General features: G+C 38.8%; 1 protein-coding gene across 3 annotated transcripts in view; it reads left to right on the forward strand.

Moving 5' to 3' along the window:
• tbc1d2b (TBC1 domain family, member 2B) overlaps positions 1–12,783 on the forward strand; it is a 161,530-nt gene that overhangs the window by 49,091 nt on the left and 99,656 nt on the right. The window contains exon 1 of one of the 3 annotated variants that reach the window (XM_043680144.2): positions 4,639–4,857. The exons of the other annotated variants lie outside the window; for them this stretch is intronic. The gene's annotated coding sequence lies outside the window, so the exon portion shown is untranslated. Of the gene's footprint in view, positions 1–4,638; positions 4,858–12,783 lie in introns of those variants that run through there. 3 annotated transcript variants of the gene reach the window in all.

The raw sequence follows: 12,783 nt of genomic DNA on the forward strand, positions 1-12,783 counted from the left end.
ATAGATATATCTTAAATGATGCTATTGTGCCCGCCCCTACCACCTCTGCAGGCAACCAGGCACCCACCACCCTCTGTGTAAAGAGGTTTCCACATATATCTCCCCTAAACTTTCCCTACTCACTTTGACTACTCATCCACTTCAGAATTAGCAACTTTCATGCTTGTTCGGACAATTCAATTGCTCAGTATTTCCTTCCTACCTCACCATTTATAGATTAATTCAGTCCGTCTTTTTGGACCCATTTTTATGAACAAATGTGTTGATTTATTTTGCTTCAAGGTTCACAGCATCATGATGAATGGCCAGTGTGTTGTTGTGACTTTAATTATTTGAAGAATGCTGATAGAGCTGCATGCTGTTGCCTGAATAGCTGGACGGGATCCTCACCATCTTTCTGAGCAAATGACGCACTGTTTACCCATTTTCTGACCTTTTCAAAGCAATCAAAATCACCATTACAGAAATGAAACCTGAAATCCATTTCGCCTCCAATTTTAAACCAAGTTTCCAAATAATAATTTATTACAAACGTACATCACTGTATCCTAGTTTGTTTTTCAATTCATTTGTAAGACATGCCTTTTTCCTACTGGACCAATATTTATTACCAACTTGGCAACTGGGGACTGGCAATAAATGCTGGCCAGCCAGTGACATCCATATCCCACAAATGAGTAAATTTAAAAAAAAATGCCCTTGAGATGGTGGCAGTGAGTCGTGAACTGCTGTGGTGCGTGTGTTGTAGGTAGACCTACAATGCTGTCAGGGCGGGAATTCCAGGTTTTTGTCACAAATAACTGAAGGAACAGCAATGCATTTCCAAATCAGGATGGTGAATGGCTTGGATGGGAGCTTGCATGTTTTGGTGTTCCCCTATATCTGCTACCCTTATCATTGAAGATGGAAATAGTTGTGGATTTGGAAGGTGGTGTACTAAGAAGGTTTGAATTGCATTGCTTCTTGTAGATGGTACACATTACTGATACTGAGCATGGAGGCATTGATGTTTGCAGATGTGTGCCAATCAAACAGGCAGCTATGCCCTGAATGGTGTCAATCTTGTTGTGTTTTTGGAGCTGAAGCCATCCAGCAAGTGGGGAGTATTCTGTCACACTCCTGATTTGTGCCTTGTAGATGGTGGATCGACTTTGAGGAGTTGCAAGGTGAGATCTGCTCTTACCACTGTATTTGTATGGCTAGTCTGGTTCAGGTTCTGGTCAATGGTAACTCCAAAGATGCTGAAAGTTGTTTGTGCTCATCAAGCTGTGAATGACTGCACATTGAATCTAAATTGTTATTTAGCTTTGCAGTCCAGTTTTGTTGGTGCCTAGTATCAACCAAGTATTCTGCTTAAGTGCAGCAATTATGTCACTAAATTGAATTTTCTTTATTCGATCCAAAATGTTTATTTCGATGGTCTCAATTATCTATAACAAATGTGATTTCCCACTTTCCCACTAGCCATCTTAATGGTGTCTGATTGAGCTTTGTCAGTGTACATTCAATGTGTAAACAAGTGACATATCATTTAGACTGATGTTGAGAACAAGATCCCAAGAAACTAGGACAGCATATTGTTGCCATCCAACTTCAGAAGATACAAATTAAGGGTCATATATATTTTGCTTTCTTGAAATTTTCTTTTTGTAACAGACATATATTTGCTAAATTCTGGAGGGATTTATTTACAATGAGCCAGGAAGTATGATAAACAGAACCACAACAGCAACAGGATGTGTTGTGAAGGAAGCCGTGCTCTAATTGTAAAATGGAAACTTTCAGAGTGCTGAATGTTAAGTAGAGATATTTTTATGAACTACAGATGTTTAGTATTTACTGTCCCTGCTACACATTGCTAACATTAAAACATTTATGTACAAAATGATGTATTGACTTCATTTTTTAATGAACATTTCTGCAGTTTTGCCTCAATGCCACTTTTTTTTCAGGAAGGAAAACAGTCCCTTTGTGTAGAACAGGCTTGGAGGAGACTGTTGAATCATCAGTTGATTTAAAAATCAGTTTTTATGTAGTTCTGTTCTGGTTTATATTATGTATATTAGAAACCTTGTAGATGGCAGGCAGGCTTTGGGAAGCTAAGTTGTTGGTTTCTCACTGAAAATCTTTAGGCATCTTGGAACTACTGACTCTATCTGAGTGGTCAGTAATGAACACCAGGTTGTTGATAGACACTGTGAATGTCAAGGGAGGTACTTTCTCTTGTTGGAGATGAGTATTTCTTGGCACGTGTGTGAATGTTACTTGCCACCTATCAGCCCAAGTCCGAATGTTGTTCAGGTATTCCTGCATATGAGCACTGACTGTTTCAATACCTGAGGCTTTGCAAATGGTACTGAACATTAATTATCGGATGTCACCATCTTTTGTTGGAGGAAAAGCCATTAAAGTATATGTTGAAAATGATTAGGGCTTGCTAACATGAAGGATTCTTGAAGCCTTTTGATGTGTTGACTGGCCTCCAATAGGCACAGCCGTCTTTTTTTTAATGTATAAGATTTCAACGAGTGGATGGTTTTACACTGATTTACATTGTCTTTATTTTTGATAGGGATTCTTGATGGCCACATTTATTCAAAGGCTGCCTCAATGGCAAGGGCAATAACTCACCTCACGCTTAAGGTTCAGCCATTTTCTCCATGTTCGGAGCAGTCTGTTGAGGAAATCGAAAGGTTTAGAGCAAATAACGTCAGAACTGAATCTATTTATGTTGTGTTCTTTTCTTGTAGCCTTATTTTACTTGTGTCCAGTAATGATGGGTTGAAACCTTGGTGCAAGCCTTGAACCATGGCATTGTGGAAAGGTGAAGCAATTTTAAAATAATTTTAAAATATGGTTCCCTGAATATCATTCCTATATCAGAACTGAAAGAACTGTAGATGCTGTAAATCAAAAACTGTAATTGCAAGAAAAGCTCAGCAGGAGCATCTATGGAGAGAACTCAGAATTAATGTTTTGTGTCAAGTGACCCTTTAAATGCAAATGCATTTAAACAATACTCTGATCGTGCACTGTCTGAAAGGATAAAGGTACAGATTCAGTACGGACTTCCAAAAGACAGTTGGATAAAGTTTTTGTGGAGGAAATTGCAGAACTATGGGGTGAATTAGGTAAATTAGCTTTGATTATTTATATATAGAACAACCTCTGTTATCTGAACATCGATTATCTCAATGTCCCAATGCTTGGGTAAACTGTGTTATCCGGGCATGCGATTATCCGAATGAAATACTCCCTGCCCGTGTCATTCAGATAATTGAAGTTGCCCTGTAAATCTTGGTTTCTTTTAGTCTGGAGTTCACTTCAAGCTACAATATATTGGTGGCACCATGAACCAAAAGCTAGTGGGAAATAACATATCATGTCTTACAGTCTTAAGCTACCCTCAATAAAAAGTGTTGCAAAAGAATTGTGTAATTTTGTCATGTGCTCTATGTAATGCCGTTAATGGTAGGGCTGTGGGATGTTGCCAAACAGAGACTTGGGGTGCATTTGCATGCTTTCTTTGAAAGTGGAGTCACAGTTAGAGACAAAAACACAAGTTGCTGGGAAAGCTCAGCAGAACTAGCAGCATCTGTGCAGAGAAATCAGAGTTAATGTTTCTGATCTGGTGATCCTTCTTCAGAATAGGTAGGCAGAGTGGTGAAGGTGGTGTTTGGCCTGCACGCCTTCATTGGTCAGTGCATTGAGTATAGGAATTGGGACATCATGTTGTGGCTATGCAGGACATTGATGAGGCCACTTTTAGAATACTATGTACAATTCTCGTTATGCTTCTACAGGAAAGATGTTAGGAGAAAAGATTTACAAGGATGTTGATGGGACTGGAGGGTATGAGTTATAGGGAGGGGCTGATTAGGCTGGGACTTTTTTCCCTGGAGTGTCAGAAGCTGAGGGGTGACCTTATAAAATCATGAGGGACATGGATATGGTGAATAGTCAAGGTTGTTTACCTAGGATGGGGGAGTCCAAAACGAGGGCCAGAGGTTTGGGTAAGAGGCGAAAAATTTAAAAGTAACCCAAGTGGTAACCTTTTCGAGCAGACGGAGGTGCATGTGTGGAACGGGCTGCCAGAGCAAGTTGGGAACTGGGTACAATTGCAACATTTTAAAAGGCATCTGGCTGGGTATATGAATAGGAAAGTTTTAGAGGAATATGGGCCAAATTCTAGCAAATGGAACTAAGTCGGATTGCGATGTCTGGTTGGCATAGATGTGTAGGACTGAAGGGTCTGTTTCCATGCTGTGTGACTGAGTCAAAGAAACCCAAGCTGGGGTTTTGCACCAAGTCAGTTTAATTCTCTTTTTCTCATCCCATTCTCATGTAAAGGAATGTACAGGGTGCCAGAAGCAGAAATTTGAGTGTTGGGGATTTTCTAGAGAAGGAGGCTACAGGTGATGGAAGGGTAGAGAATAGGCTGAGAATTTGAAAATTGGGATTGGTGGATTGATTTTGGTATATGTTCCTGAGCACACGATTTTGTGAGTTAGGATGCAAGCATCAGAGTCTATAAATACATAGGAAACACAACAGATGATGTTTCCTCCTCTTAGACGTTGGAGACCGTCAATTGCTCAGTTCAGTCAACACTACCAAGAATTAGAAGCAGCAGCTTTTCTGCTCTCTGTGTACAGACCACACAATAAACCACACAATGATTTATCCACCAAAGAATTGCTTTGCAATATGTGTGTGGTTATCTACTGGGCTGTAGTGCGATTGGATATAAAATTGAAACATGGCTTCATATGGGAGAGTCTCTCTAAATTCACAAGCTAAGCTGACCTTAACTGAGATATTGTACTACTTTTCTGAGATGGAGGCAAAAGAAAACAAGTGAGTTACTTTTAACTTTTAAATCTGTTTTGTAATGAGGAGAAACCTGAGAAGGTTGTTTTGTGCTTATAAAATAGTTGCTGGAAAAATAACTTTTTGTTAATGTGGTAGTTCCAATGGTTCAAAGCTCAGACTAATCTGAAGTGTTCATAGTAAAAGAATTATTTAATGAAGCAATCTTTGATATGTGAGCATTTATTGAAGCATAGTGACATTCAACACAGTCCTTCTGATATCTAAGTTGAGTAATTTATTTTAGAACCCTAAAGCAGCTCAGGCCACAGTCACAATCTCTAACAATTGGTCACAGATATTGTAACTTAAGCTCCTGATCTGAAACCACTATCTGAGCAGTAGAAATGTGGATGAAGTGAGATATTGTCAAATTCGAGAATGAATCATTTTCAGCTGTTTTGGGCTTAGTGAAACTGTGATCCATATCTGGTGGAAAAGTCTTTTCACGTTCTTTTGCTGATTCATTACTTCAATGTTGGCCCTGTGCACTCCAATCTTGATGTCTGGAACCATGCTGCCTAGAATTGCTCTGACATTAGAATCAGAGTTGGCTGGATTTCAGTGCATTTGGCACGGCACTGGATTAAAGACTAAATGTTGTAACTTGACTTCTTGACCTGGGGAGCTGTGGGCAGGTTTATTATAATTTTGCCTTGCTGAAACTAACTGCGCATGTAATGGCTAAAACAAGTTTGTGATCTTTTCTGTTTTGTTCTGATCTGGCAGATTGTCCTCCTTATGTGAATATGGAGGGACTGCTGTTGGTGAGCTTTGAATTTCAGATGCATAGCACACTTGTTTCCATACCACACTTAGCTTTTCAGATATTTTCTCAAGTTAGAACATCAATGAGGAGCTCCTGTAGTGCAGAGGTAGGTTCCTACCCCTGGACCAAGGGGCCTGGGTTCACGTCCCACCTGTCTGAGGTGTGTAATAACATATCTGAACTGTTTGATTAGGAATAAAAACTGAAAAAAAACCTGCAAATGCTATAATCAGAAACAAAAACAAATTGCCAGAAAAGCTCAGCAGGTCTGGCAGAATCTGGAGAGAAAGCAGAGTTAATGTTTCAGGTCGAGGCTTATTTGGTTAGGTTGATTAGGAAATTAGGTTAAATGAAAAAAGCTATAATTTATATTTAATGCTTTAATGCAAAAGAAAACAGCAGACTTTCAAGTCTGTCTTTTAGCTTTGCACAGAAGGGAAGATGTTCATTCGAGACTAAATTTCATTCAGGAGCTAGTCTAAACTGATCTGTATTAAAGCAGTGCAAGTACTGGTGGCTGAAACTGATTGTGCTTGTACTGTGTCTTTTGCATGAACTTAGACTTTTCCAACTGTGGCATTTTTTTAAAAGATTCCCTACAGTATGGAAGCAGGCCCTTTGGCCCAACAAGTCCACACTGACTCTCTGCAGAGTAACCCACCCAGACCCATGCCCTATATTTACCAGACTAAAGCACCTAACACAATGGGCAATTTAGCATGGCCATTTCACCTGTCGTACACATCTTTGGATTGTGGGAGGAAACACCCGGAGGAAACATATGCAGACACAGGGAGAATGTGCAAATTCCACACACATTCACCTGAGGCAGGAATCGAACCCAGGACCCTGGCGCTGTGAGGCAGCAGTGCTAACCACTGAACCACCGTGCTGTCCAAAGCATTAGCAGAACTGTCAATAATCTAAATAGAAAATGACTGTTGAACTGTTATTGGATAATTTGTATGAGAAATAATGAAACAGAAAATGTTAAGGGCAATTTGGGATTGTGGTGTTTCTTTCTGTCTCTGTCTCCCCCCCACCCCACCGTCTCTGCGTTAATTGTGTGAAGGTAATCAATCCCCTTTCTATTTGTTACCACCTCATTATAGCATTGTGTTGTTGGCAAATGTATGAATAATGCTATCATCTGATACATGTTACCCATGTGTCACGACCAGTTCCAGGTCAGAGCCCTGTGGAGCTACACTCCATGACTGTGTCAGCTCTCAGTTTTTCTGGACAAAATGATTAGTCTATTAGCCTTGATGTTCCTTTTTGAGTAAATGGTGACTTTTCAAAGTGCCCTTATTTGAATTAGCAGGATTACTCTCGTAAAGGAGAAATCTTTTAAAAGTTTGCTTTCTAAGTTATATTTTGAAAGCTGCTTTGGAAAAGTTGTAAATACCAACTGCTGTTGTATCTTGACAGAAAAGTCAGCAAAGCTGAGTAACCGTATTACTGGCCAGGCTACATATCAATGTTCATCTGACCACACACTGCCCAGAGATCAAAAGATTTGCAGCCTAAATCATTTCAGTGAGGTTAAACTATTGCTAATGCTGTTTGTCTTTTGTTAGACAACCTCGAACTCTGCGTATTGCAACACATGTAACAGTAACTGTGCTGTTAAATTAGTGTTTAGTTTAAATTTGAGGATGGGCCTGGAACAGTCTGAAGCAGACATTTGGGATTGACAATAGGTGCAGACTAGAATTGTGAAACACAGCCAGGAAGGATTGTTTCTGTTGTGCCTCATTTTGATCAGAGTTCAGTATTTGAGTCTTTGTAAGGTGATCCTATTTGGCCAGAGTTACACAGCTCCCAACATAAGAGGAATTTCTACAAATGATGATGACCTAAACCCAGCAAAATATATGGTCTGCCTCTACATTTCACCCTTTACCTGTTTGCTGTCCTTCCCAGCTCTTTGCAACTACACTTTGCTGTCTTGCCCACAAGTCATATGGATTTGAAAAGATTAGCATGTTTATAGACATTGAACTTCTATTTTCATGCAAGCTTATGTGTATTAGTTGGGAGTTAATTGTACTGTATTTAGGTGGAAGGTATTGATTGAACATACTCTTTCAGTATGTTCTTGGTTGTACATGGGTACAATTTAGTGTCCTGACTCACTCCTGCATAGAGCAAAAAGAGTCCCCAGTTAAGATGGTGTTAAGACATGTGAGCAACAGCTTGGTTAAAATCATTGACACAAACATCACCTGATGTGACTTGTTTAGTTTTGTTAGATAGCTCCCCTAGGAAGTATCTGGCATATTTTACTATGTTAAAAGCAAAAGACAAATACAAGCTGTTTTCATACTTTTGATGTATACGCAGTGTTTAAGATCATCTTTATTTACTTTGGTAGTTCTTAACAGCATTATTTGAACTTTGGCAACTGTAAGAAATATCTCTGAAAGCTGTCAATTTTATGCACGGAAGTTTTCAGTCTCGGAGGAAGTGCCTGTGTAATTTGTATTGTAATTGAGTTTCATTCTGACTTGCTATAAATAGAGACACTAGAATTTGATGAGCAAAATAGGTCTTTGGAAAGCCTTCCCCTTCTCTTCCCCATTTGCTCCAGCCTCTTAGTTCTAATCTTCGCTCCTTTGCAGAACCTGTAGCTTCTTCCTACTTCTCCCACTGTATGTTAGCAAAATCTGTTCAATATGTTTTCCATTAAGGAATAAAAATGACCTGAATTCTTTCCTACGAAGCAAAGGACAACAGTGCTGTTTTCAGCCATGTTGAGAAATCGGCTAGGTGCTGTTTGAGCATAATCCTCTTGCATGGTCAAGCATAATTTGTGACTTTCTACAAGTACCTTTAATAAAGGATTCTGAGGACTTTACACCTTGTCACTATATATTACCAATGTAAGATAGAGTAGGCCATTCTTTTATTCTATGACACCATGGCTGACCTGTACAAATCTATCCCAACCGTCAAAAGTGCTAAGCCTTTAGGCAATTGCACATGATGCAAGGAATCGGTGAGTTAAAAATCATACAACACCAGCTTATAGTCCAACAGGTTTAATTGGAAGCACACGAGCTTTCGGAGTGCCGCTCCTTCATCATACCGGATCAACAACAAAGTAATGGATTGAGAGTATTTTCAGGTGGTATATAGGACAATTGGTCAAGAGCTATCCTTTTGGATGATTCTTGCTGATTTGGGTGCTGATTCAGCAGAAGAGTTTCACCTGTTTACCAAATTTATTCTCAAAATTTGTCCCCTCTTCCAATATAGTCATGATTTGGAGATGCCAGTGTTGGACTGGGGTGTACAAAGTTAAAAATCTCACAACGCCAGGTTATAGTCCAACAGGTTTAATTGGAAGCACACTAGCTTTCGGAGCGCTGCTCTTTCAAGGAGCAGCGCTCCAAAAGCTAGTGTGCTTCCAATTAAACCTGTTGGACTATAACCTGGTGTTGTGATTTTTAACTTCTTCCAATATAAACTTACTATAGGGCTGTCCTCAGCTGTAATATTCACTGGAGCTGGTCACCATTGGGATATAATTTTGTAAGGGTTACATGTATTTCCGGGATCACAGATCGTAATGCTGCAGGTTAATTTTATCAGCTGAATTTGTGCTTAAACAAGCCTTTAAATTAAGGCTTTCCAATTCCTGTGAATAGGCGAAAGTGACTACTTCAGGTGCTGGAGATCAGAATCAAGATTAGTGGTGCTGGAAGAGCATAGTAGGTCAGGCAGCATTCGAGGAGCAGAATTCCCGAAACGTCGATTTTCCTGCTCCTTGGATGCTGCCTGGCTTGCTGTGCTTTACCAACGCCACTCTAGTCTTAATTCCAGTGAATAGCTGATGCATTCAGGGTCGATTCTTGGCCTTTGTTCAGTTCACAACCAGAGCCTTAACAAACTTTATGGTTGGACTATGTGAATATAGATTAAGAAGATTGGGGTCAGGTTGGGGTCAAGTGTTCAACTATCCAGTGAGTCTTGCCAGGAGTGTGGGTGAAAATAAGATCTGATCTGGTGGACGTTCTCCCAATAGTCAAATGACCTGCTAATATTGGTTCACGAACAGTCTCTTCATGGAACTGGAGGCTAATTGGTATCTAAGCAACTCTATCCCAGTTACAAGTTAACATTTTCAGTAGAAGGACAAAGTTTTCTCAGGTATGCATTTGTTGAACAATTTTTTCAATGCATTGCAGTTATTTTAAAATAAGTTAAAAGCTGAATTATAATTCTGAATTTTTTGGCTTCTAATACATTTCTATTACATTAGAAAGCTGTCTGTGACTTTGATTTTAAAGTAGAATTCCAGAGAGTTAACAGCAAATTTACCAGTGTTTCCTCATTTAATCAAATCTTAATGCCCCCAACCTTCCTTACTTTCTACTGCCAGTTCCCCAGGCTTGCATTTACACTGGTAGTTAACTTTCTCTCATACACTGCTTTCTCCTATTTTATTTTTGTTGTCTTCTGATTGTCCTTGAGATTTGTCTGGTCTTCTGACCAGCCACTGCAGAATTGTAGCATTCCTTGCAATTTGATAATCCGTAACTTCCTTATTTAGCCACAGCTGATGCATCTTTCTTTTCTTTCTTTCCGTCCGTCCTTCCGTATGGAAGAGTTTAGTTAGTTCTGATGAGAAATGTTTCTTCTACAAAAGGACTTGTTTAATTATGATCACCAACTGTTTTTCCTTATTGCCACAGTGCTGAGGGCTTAGACCACAGTGATCCATCTAACGTTAATATATTTGGTGCACAAAGATGAACAGTCTGAACTGATCCAGAGAATGCTGATCTTGCTACATCCATGTCAATCTTAAAAACTAGGACATTTGACCCCTCAAGCCAGCTGAGGCATTCGGTTGATCATGACCAAGCTGACTCTGTTCTTAATTGCACTTTCTTACCTGCTTTCTTTTAACCTGCCAATTTCCTTGCAGAATAAGCACTTTCAGGTCAAGTATTTCCAGACCAAACTGTCCTTGTTGTCTTTCCATGTAATCATTGTTAATTCTAACTAAATTGATTGGAACCTTGGTTCATATTGTCATAAAGGATTGAAGTTAGATTGGACTTTACATCCAACGGAGGTGAAGAACTAATAGTTTGTAAACCTTGTTGAATTATTTGATTCCAGGGAAATTTTCAGATTTGTTTGATTCTTCCCTCATCCTCATGAGTGTGAACCCTCAAAATTTGCATGATAGTAATTCACAGCACACACCCTCAATGCTTTTCTTTTCCCTGTTCAAAGGGTTTGCAATCAATTATAGTGCCCTGTTACAATACAAGAATATCAAAATTTAGACTGGAGATTAAATTTCATGTCTTAATCCATATAATTCATTCACATATACTGTGAGTAAAATGCATCACAGGAGTTTTAATTTCGAATTTATTTGAACTCTTGGACAAGTAAGAGAAAAGTGAAAGGATGGTGGAGGAACTAGTTGGGTCATGTGTGAAGCAAGGTTGGTTAGTTTTTTTTCCCCAGTATAAAATAGTATGACACCCAGTGATCTGTTTTAAAGAGGAAGAACTTATGGCTAGTTCCTGCATCCCCTAAAGTCTTTCTAATCCCAGTTCACTATGGATAAACCTAGTCATTTGCAGTTTTGTTTGCTGAAAAACTATAGAAATACAGGTGTACTCAACTGTAGCAGAATCATGCAATTTGTTTTTTTATGAATCACAACAGTTTTTAATTTTTAAGTAATGTATCTGATGTCAAGTAATAAATTTTAATAAGTGTCAAGTGAGGTAAAGTAGGAGATGTGGACTCTGAGGGAATTACTTTAACATGCACAATATAATTCTATAACTGAAAATGTTTTTAGTGATTAATCCAGACTAAATGGAAACATAGCTATTTTCTCTACTAGTTCTGTCCGTTCTAAGCAAGTTCTGTTACCACTTGAATCTGCTTTTGCGACACAATTCTCTTTAGATCACTGTTGGATATTGAAGTTGTGATGCTAATTGACATGAGGAACAAGAGGTGATGGAAGCAGTTTGTTATTCCTTGGGTGGCTTCGCAGTTCATTAGTGCATTGCATATTGTCATTGCAGTCTATAGTGTTTATTTCATTATACATCGCTTTGTTTATGTGAAAATTTGTTTTGAAAGCAGTTGGGATTTTTAAGTGTAGTTTTAGAACTGCTTTAAAGATTGTTGATGTTTTGCAGTAAATATTGATGTTTTGACAAATGTGCAAGAGGCTCATTATCAAGCACACTATATTTAGATTGATTAGTACTGGGCTGATATATTCTGACTGGATCATTGATAATCTGATTACTGTCTTACACTAAGAGAATTTTAAAGTGGGCAAACGATTTACGACAGAGCCTTATGTACTAGGAGTAAAGTGTGGACATTCAGGTGTTCAGTTGTCACATGCCTGCCTTATAGCTGCTGCTGTTCAGATGTGACCTTCACATGTGACCATGCAAGCCATTGAGTGCAGTATTTATGGATAAACACAGTATTGTAATTCAGAATTACGAAGTTCTTTTTTTCTCTGTGATATGGACATACTGCAGTAGCTACATGTATTCAAAAACAAAATACAATGGATGCTGTCTCCCTGAGGTAAAACAAAATGTTGGAAATATTCAGCAGCATCATCTGTGGGAGACAGGCTGTTTCAAGGTTGGCCTTTCATCACTATGGAAAAAGTTAGAAACATTATAGGTTTAATCAAGTGAAAGAAGGGAGAGTGGGAATAGAACAAAAGGGAAGGTCTGTTGTGCCCCAGAAGACAGGAGATATTAAAGAGAGCCAAAGGGCCAAAATGCTGAGACTAAAGATATGTTTAGACAAATTATAGAATGCAGAATAACAAACAGCTGCCTGACAAAAACTGAATTATGACCAAAGAATACAACAAAAGGAAAATAAAATGATGGCTGAGATTACACTCTGAAATAGTTGAATTTAATGTTGAGTTTAGGGGAAAAAAGTACCAAGTTGAAACATTAGGTGATAATCCTCAAGTTTGTGTTGAGCTTCATTGTAACTGTTCAGTTAAGCCAAGGACAGAGATGTTACTGAGTGAGCAAAGTGGAAAATTAAAATAATCTCAAAGACCACCAGTGCTTTTGTCTCAATTGGGGATCAAACAAAGTTTGACTGAGACAATGTTGAGC

The sequence above is a fragment of the Chiloscyllium plagiosum genome, unplaced genomic scaffold (genome assembly GCF_037043375.1).
Source record: "Chiloscyllium plagiosum isolate Xiang-an unplaced genomic scaffold, Cpla_swu_hap1 HiC_scaffold_42, whole genome shotgun sequence".
NCBI lineage: Eukaryota > Metazoa > Chordata > Chondrichthyes > Orectolobiformes > Hemiscylliidae > Chiloscyllium > Chiloscyllium plagiosum.